We start from the raw sequence: 8,656 nt of genomic DNA, 5'->3' as shown, positions 1-8,656 counted from the left end.
ATACATAATACATACATACATGCATGCATACATACATATGTGAGGGTGTAATATATAAATTCAAATGTAAAATTGAAAGTAACAAACGAGAAAGTGTTGTGCTCATTTGGCCAGTTACATTGGCCAGATGAGCACAACACTCTCTCGTAGGCTCACAATGCATTTACAACAAGCAGCGATTTCAATACCCGACACCACGTATCCCAAAACAAAGCTATATAGGAAAGTACTTCCATCCTACACACAATTCTCCCGAAAAACAGACGATTAATAATAGAAGCAATATTCATATCGCGACACAGGGCGATTATTATTACACAAATAACATATACATGACACAAACTGGATAAGCATATGACTAACTGACTAATGATATGAAACGGCCAAGATATAACCCTCGTGATGTAGAAAACTAACGGCCAAAATCTGGCGATAAAACTAGAATAAACGAAAATCGTCCACTATCATGGAAGCTGTACAGAAGCCAACACCACAACAATTAAACTGATGATGATGATGATGATGATGATGATGATGATGATGATGAAATTTTGTTTTACTCTTTATGAAATTGAACTGGCAACCTTAGTTGTGTACCCTCGTATTGTTGCTATCGAAAGTCGTTAGCGAAGAAGACAGAAATTCGCATACATCGTTTGTTATTTCAGCAAGTTGTTTGGAGTTTTCTTCAGTTGCTGCGCGCGTGATTGTGTATTATGCACCCGTGTCCCGAATAATAATAGTAAGTTAAAACTCCCTAATTAGTTCGTATTTGATAGGGTTTATGTTGCTCCGTTTCTGCTGCAGGACTAGATGCATCAACTGATGAGCTTAGGTATTTAACCAAATCTGTCCACTACAGTGGTATCCATAAGCGACATCGGTCTCGTCTACAAAGTATAGAAGTTTGACCGGTCTACATTGTTAACAGCCTTTTGATTGATTTTTTGCCTTTCATCCAACCAATGAATAAAATAAAGTAAACAATCACGTGCTGGTTTGTTACAATTACTCTCTCTTTGCCACAAATGTGAGGCTTTCTATCTACATTAGCTATCGTTCATTATTAATGTTGATAACTGGTGGATTCATCGGTAGAATACTGGACAAAATGTTTTTGTTGTGTCCTTTTATATTTTGCATTAAAATCCTACTGACGTCGAGTTTACTTTTAATGTTTCATGAATCGATAAAATAGCTATTAGTTAAAAATAGTTAAACTGATTTAATCAGTTGTGTCTATCTTTAGCCATCCGATATGTCCGAGGTGCGGACAGGACAGGGAAACTGTCTTGCACGCATTTGTGGAATGTCTGGAATTAACGGGACTGATAGTTTTCACAGAGCAACTGTTGTCATCGATGGGAAGAGTTCAGCTATCAGCTGAGTCTGTCATCGAGATTGTGCCGCCTCCTTCCCTTAACAGGGAAAGGATGGCTTGCTTTTTCTGCGTAGTAGCCATACTGAAAGAAACAGTATGGAAGACGTGTGTGAGAGGCATAGTGACGGGTACCTTTGTGTCCGACCAAGGGTTGGTTAACTTTTTTAGTTACCACCTCAGCAGCAAGATCAGGTTGGAGAAGAAGTACCTGTCACGAGATTGATTCACGAGAAGATGGAAGCCAGTAGCAAGGAAGCTGGGAGTGTTTGACACCAAGTAAGTGGAGGCCAAAAAAAAAAGAAAAGAGAAAGCAAGGAGTCTACCCTGGTGGTCAGATGCCTTTCCTTCAGAAAAATCATTGCAAATTTCAATGAGTAGCAGGTAACTTGTAATGAGCAACTTGTAATTCGTAATTTGTAAAATATAATCGGTAAATTGTATTTGTAATTTTTAAATCGCATCAGAAATTTATCAGAAATGTTAAACGTTATAGCAGCTACTACATTTTTTTATGTTTGTCTGTCTTTGTTCGTCCTCTCTTTGTAATGCCTTCATGGCAAATATTATATGAAATAAAGTAGCTTGCTTACGAACCACACGGTTCTGGGTTCAGTCTCACTGCGTGACATCTTGGGCAAGTGTCTTCTACTATTGCCTCGGGCCGACCAAAGCCTTGTGAGTGGATTTGGTAGACGGAAACTGAAAGAAGCCCGTCGTATGTGTGTGTGTGTGTGTGTGTGCGCGCGCGCGCTCGTGCGTGTGTGTGTGTGTGTGTGTGTGTGTGTGTATGTGTGTGTGTGTGTGTTTGTGTGTCTGTGTTTGTCTCCCCAACATCGCTTGACAACCGATGCTAGTGTGTTTACGTCCCCGTAACTTAGCGGTTCGGCAAAAGAGACCGAATAAGTAGTAGGGTTACAATGAATAAGTCCTGGGGTCGATTTGCTCGACTAAAGGCGGTGTTCCAGCATGGCCACAGTCAAATGACTGAAACAAGTAAAGGAGTATATATATATATATATATATATATATATATATATATATATATATATATATATATATATATATATATATATATATATATATATATATATATATATATATATATATATATATATATATGTCGGTATGCACATACCTGTACGTATATATGCATATACTCATTTACTATTTGTTTTTATATATATATATAGCTTGACTGTTCCATAATGTAGAGAGAAAAACAGCTAGACGGAGGAAAAGTCTTCATATATATAGAAGATCCAAAAATAAAATTGCAGAAGACAAAAAGAGAAACGAATCCAGCGAGAAAAGTATATATATATTTTTTTTTTTTATGCGCCCTTTTAAAGCTTAGCCAGGCTCATGGGCCCGGTTTCCCGGTTTCTATGGCAGGGGGTGTTGGCGACCCCTGTTGTACTCTTTCGCCCCAACTTTCTTTCACTCTTTCTTCCTGTTTCTTGAGTAACGCTGCGATGTGGCATCCCGTCCAGCTGGGGTGGGGGGAACACATACGCCATAGAAACCGGGAAACCAGGCCCATGAGCCTGGCTAGGGTCTAAAAGGGCACATAATAAAAAAAAATTATATATATATATATATATATATAGAGAGAGAGAGAGAGAGAGAGAGAGAGAGAGAGAGTGAGAGAGAGATAGAGAGAGAGAGAGAGAGAGAGAGAGAGAGAGAGGAATACATTTAGTTGTCCACGCTTTTATTGTGTCCTTTACACGGATCACAAATTTGTGACGTGTGAGGTGTACCTAGATAAGTGCCATAAGCAGGGACAAGGGTACTTGAAGATGATCAAGTCTATTTTGACTCATAAAATCTTCCGTGCCCGTGTTAAGGAGTTAGTGCAGAGGGCATTAACCGGTGCCGTTATTAATAAGTGGTGGTGTGCCATCATACGACGCTCTTCATGAACTTGAAGCCCTGGGTAACCCCATAGACCGGTCGTAAGTACCTTTATCTAATTACTCTACTGCTCTATAACTTAGTGTGATTTTCTTTCGGATTTATAATTTACTGACTATATATATATATATATATATATATATATGGAGATTTAGTCGTGTACCCTCGTATTGATGCTATTGAAAACCGTTGGCGAAAAGACAAAGGTTTGCGCACATTGTCTTTTATTTCATTGAGTTGTTTGGAGATTTCTTCAGTTGCTGCGCGCGTGGTTGTGTATTATGCACCCGTATCTCGAATAATAGTAGCTTAAAACTCACTGTTAGTTTGTATTATGGAGATTGAACTGCCAACTGTAGTAGGTCATGAGAGCACCTAGAGGAGTTATAGGCAAATTGCGCCCCGCGGAACTTTCTGAATAGCATATCAAATGAAAAATAACCTTACTACCCAATTACTAACATTAGTTTTAGTAGTGCGACCTGCCTGACGGTGATCCACGTCTCATACGGCTCGATGCTCAGAAAAGCCAGTCCATGTCTGAACTGTTAGCTTCCGCGTCGGTTCATTATTGACAAGTCCACGGTGTCGGCTGGGAACAGGAATACTTAGTTACCTCCCTTTATGTTCTAAGTTGACAACGCCCTGGAATTTATATACATACATATATTTATATACATACATACATACATACATACAGATATACATATATATATATATATATATATATATATATATATATATATATATATATATATATATATATATGTATGTATATTATCCTTCCAGGTTCAGTAAAATACAGAATAAATAAATGCTAACGTTGATTGAATCAATCGTGCATTCTCCCAAATGTATGACTTTATGTTCATATTAGATGTTAGAAATTATTAGTAATGCAACAGGGGTAGCAGAAACGGTATAGAATTAAAATGAGTTTATAAATTTTCATTAGTCGTTTACAAGGAATTTTCTGATTGAATACATTAAGTCGGGTATTCGAAAGAACGTATTGACCTGCTGTATACCTGTATTCCCTGTTGTATTGTGTAATTATGAGATCTAAGGTGTCGAACTGGAAAAATCGTTAGCATGCTGAACAAAATGCTTAGAGATATTTCTTCCGGTTTTACGTTCTAAATTCAAATTCCAGCGAAGTCGTCTTTGCCTTTCATCCTTTCAACGGTACTTCTTTTATCAACCTTGAAAGGATGAAAGACAAAGTCGACTTCGCCTTTTATCCTTTCAGTGTCAATAAAGCAAGTACTGGTACTAATAAAGCAAGTACTGGATGAAGGTGTTACCGTATTGATTTTTTAGATTCCACTGGTATTTTTCTCTTGATAACTTTCTCCTTCCTCTGTTTATACTTTATCTAATAAGCATAATATAATACACCTAATAATAATAATAATTGATTCCTTTGTATGCATATAAATATATATATGTGTTTACGTATACTTATGTATATGTATGTATATGTAAAAGTGTGTACACATGTATGTATTTATATTTATAACTTAACCTTATGAACTTTCTAAACTCTCTGACGAAGCCCAGAGACACATCCAAGTACCTTAATCTACCAAATAGTTCAGTTCACTGAAGGGATGTAAGTAGAGTGGGGTACTTTGGCTGAAACAGCTGTAAGATACTATCCTACTTTCTATGCTCTACATTATATATTTTAATAATTACTGGTATTTTTATATATTATATATGTAAAGCATAATATGTTATACATGTATGTATATTGTTATAATTGTTTTTTTTTTAAATAGATAAATAGACATAATATAATGTCTAAAAGTTGATGAATACCACCTCTTGATCTCCTCCATTTTCTTATTGCTGTATATATATATATATACATATATATATATATATATATATATATATATATATATATATATATATATATATATATATATATATATATATATATATACATTCATACAGGGTGGGTGAAAAGTAAGTAGGCATTAAAAATTGGTAATAAAATCCATATTCCTTGTACAAATTTATTGAAACAAATTGTACATGTTCTTTATTACATGTCTTCATATTTCAATATAAGCACAGGTGGCATCAACCAGTTTCCTCAAACGGCCAGAGGTGGAATGAACAACTTTCTGAAGGACGTCATCTGGGGTATCATTGAGAACCTCCTGAATCCGTGTCTCCAAGTCTTCCAGTGTACAAGGTTTTGTCTTGTGCACCTCCTCTTTTTTGTGTAACCCCACAGGTAAAAATCACATGTTGTGAGATCTGAACTTCTTAGTGTTCTGGACTTCTGCGGTCACAGTCTTCAGGATTTAGCTCCTGCATGTAAATTCAATTCTTTGTGCAACACTGTACGTATTGTGTGTCTTGTTGGTTCACTTTAACGAGCTGCTTGACGTGTTGATTTTTGCGGGCTGTGATTAAACATTTTCTGCAGTATTGCCACGCTCTCTATTGTTCGGAATGTGGTTGGAAGGCTACTTCTTCTTGAATCGTTCACAGAGCCCGTGGTCATCAGCTTTGCATGACAATCTTTTATTTTCTCCGGATGCAGTGTTGCATGCTTACCTTTCCATGCACACCACTGTATCTGGACTAAAACAATGGAATTCCACACTTCATAGAGTGCTGCTATCCCCAAGATCCCCGTGGTCATCAGCTTTGCATGACAATCTTTTATTTTCTCCGGATGCAGTGTTGCATGCTTACCTTTCCATGCACACCACTGTATCTGGACTAAAACAATGGAATTCCACACTTCATAGAGTGCTGCTATCCCCAAGATCCCCGTGGTCATCAGCTTTGCATGACAATCTTTTATTTTCTCCGGATGCAGTGTTGCATGCTTACCTTTCCATGCACACCACTGTATCTGGACTAAAACAATGGAATTCCACACTTCATAGAGTGCTGCTATCTTAGGTCGCTCCTGAGCAGTCAAGCGACCGGCCATCTGGAAAATAAGAAATAAGGAAATAAGAGATCCCCATTAGTGTTGTCTGTTTAAAAAATATTTTCACCATGACTTCAGTGATACTAAAAACTCTATAAGCAATTTCTAATGCCTAGTTACTTTCCACTCACCCTGCATTTATGTGTGTGTGTGTGTGTGTGTGTGTGTGTGTGTGTGTGTGTGTGTGTGTGTGTGTGTGTGTGTGTGTGTGTGTGTGTGTGTGTGTGTGAATCATTGTGTCTGTGTTTGTCCTCCACCACCACTTGACAACCGGTATTAGTGTTAACATACCCGTAAATTAGCAGTTCGGCAAAATAGTCCGATAGAATAGGTATCAGGCTTTATAAAAAATAAGTACTGGGGTCGATTTGGTGGTTTAAAGTTCTTCTTGGTGGTGCTCCAGCATGGCCGCAGTCTAATGACAGAAACAAGTAAAAGATAAAAGACATAAATGACATAAAATAAAAAGACAAATATAACGTTTGAAATGAAACAAAATAAGACAAGGGACATAACTGAACGTACTCTATGAAAGAATTATTTCCCTTGGACTATTATTGCACATGCTACCTTTCTTTGCTATGATAGCTTAAACTTTTTTCTTTGTGGGTTATTTTTAATTTACGTATTTCTTTCATTAAAAATAAAATTATGAATTATATATCAGGTTTCGTTCAAATGCCTATACCTTTTATTGTGTACCAATGAAAAGTTATTGTTGGCTTTGTAGAATCAGTGGAGCATCAGACTAAAAAAGGGGTGGTTATTAGTTACGTTGTTTTACATACTATGTTTAAATCCTGCTGGAGTCGACTTTGCCTTCTATTACGGCACTGAAAAAAAAATACTAGTTAAATATTTGGGTCAATATATCGATTATGATTGACTCTCCCGTCGAAGACGACGTATAAGTGTTCAGCTTTTTGCCGAACGGCCTGCACAAATGACTAGTTTATTATGGTCAAATGTATTTGCTGTACATTAGGTCGCTCTCTCCATCAAATCGACGATGTCTGAACAGATGCACGGTATATCATGTATCAGAGGTCGAAGTCATCGCAGACCAACGCAAGATGAAGTGCTTTGCTCAAGAACACAACTCACCACCCGGTCTGGAAATTGAAACCTCGATCTCGCGAACGAGTGCAACAACTTTTAACCACTAGGTCATGCGCCCTCACATTTTCGATTATAATTACGATTATAATCTACCCTCAAATTTGAAGCTTTGTACCTAAGGCGATGGAGTGGTAGATCGTAAGACCGCCGGACAAAAACACCATTCAGTATTTCTTACGTCTCTTTATGTTTTGAGTTCAAATCCCGCTAAAATCAACTTTGTCTTTCTTCCCTCTGGGTTCAATGAAATAGAGTATCAATCAAGATGTGGCGTCAATTTAATCGACCAACAGCCTTCCATCCACCAAAACTTGTTGCCCTTGTCTCTAAACTAGAAATAAATATCATTACTGTAGTTGCTGTCCTTATAGTTAAGAGGCGGCGAACAGACAGAATCGTTAGCACTCCGTATAAGATGCTGAGCGACGTTTTTTTTTTTTTTTTCGTCTATACGTTCAAATTACGCCGAAGTCGACTTTGCCTTTCATCCTTTCGGAGTCGATGAAATTAAGCACCAGTTGTGTACAAGAGTCGATGTAATCGACTCACCCCTTCCCTACAAAATTTCAGGCTCTGTGCGTGTAGTAGAAAGGATTATTAAAAGGGTGACGGACTGACAGAACCATTAGCACGCTGGATAAAATGCCTACCAGTATTTCCTACGTTGTAGCTTCAAATTCACCTTTTCTTTTCATCATTTCAAAGTCGAAGAAATCATATAGAGTTGAAACAATTACTTTTAAAGCAGTTTATTTGATTCTCTAATAATCTTGCAAATCAGCCACCTGTGTGTGTGCGTGCGTGCGTGTGTGTGTGCGTGTGTGTGTGTGTGTGTGTGTGTGTGTGTGTGTGTGTGTGTGTGTGTGTGTGTGTGCGCGCGCGCGCGCGCGTGTAAGAGAGAGAGCGAGAGCGACAGACAAACAGAGAAAGAGAGACAAAGTGATTGCAGGCATGGCGGTGTATTTCAGTAGCATGTTTTACGATCACATTGCTGCAGGTCCAGCCCCACTTTGACACCCTGGCCAAGTGTCTTCTACTACAGCTTCACACCAATCAAGGCTTTGTGAGTGAATTTAGTAGATGGAAATTGTGTATAAGCCATCATACATGTATACGTATCAATATATCTATCTATCTATCTATCTATCTATCTATCTATCTATCTATCAGACAAACAGACAGATAGATAGATAGATAGATAGATAGATAGATAGATATGTAGGTAGGTAGGTATATGACACTATAGTCGGACAAGCATTTGGCTAAGAATAAACCATTGTACTTGG

The 8,656-nt window shown here is 37.6% G+C and overlaps 1 protein-coding gene across 2 annotated transcripts in view; it reads left to right on the top strand.

Annotated features, from left to right (window-relative positions):
• Positions 1 to 3,035: 3,035 nt before the first annotated feature.
• The window catches only part of LOC106879265 (serine/threonine-protein kinase OSR1), a 268,230-nt gene continuing 262,609 nt past the window's right edge, over positions 3,036 to 8,656 (top strand). Inside the window, exon 1 of one of the 2 annotated variants that reach the window (XM_089357459.1) lies at positions 3,036 to 3,336. The gene's annotated coding sequence lies outside the window, so the exon portion shown is untranslated. The remainder of the gene's footprint in view (positions 3,337 to 8,656) is intronic. The other variant, XM_089357475.1, reaches the window with a different exon arrangement.

Source organism: Octopus bimaculoides, chromosome 1, assembly GCF_046866305.1.
Source record: "Octopus bimaculoides isolate indiv1 chromosome 1, ASM4686630v1, whole genome shotgun sequence".
NCBI classification, from domain to species: domain Eukaryota; kingdom Metazoa; phylum Mollusca; class Cephalopoda; order Octopoda; family Octopodidae; genus Octopus; species Octopus bimaculoides.
This window is presented reverse-complemented; position numbering and strand designations above follow the sequence as displayed.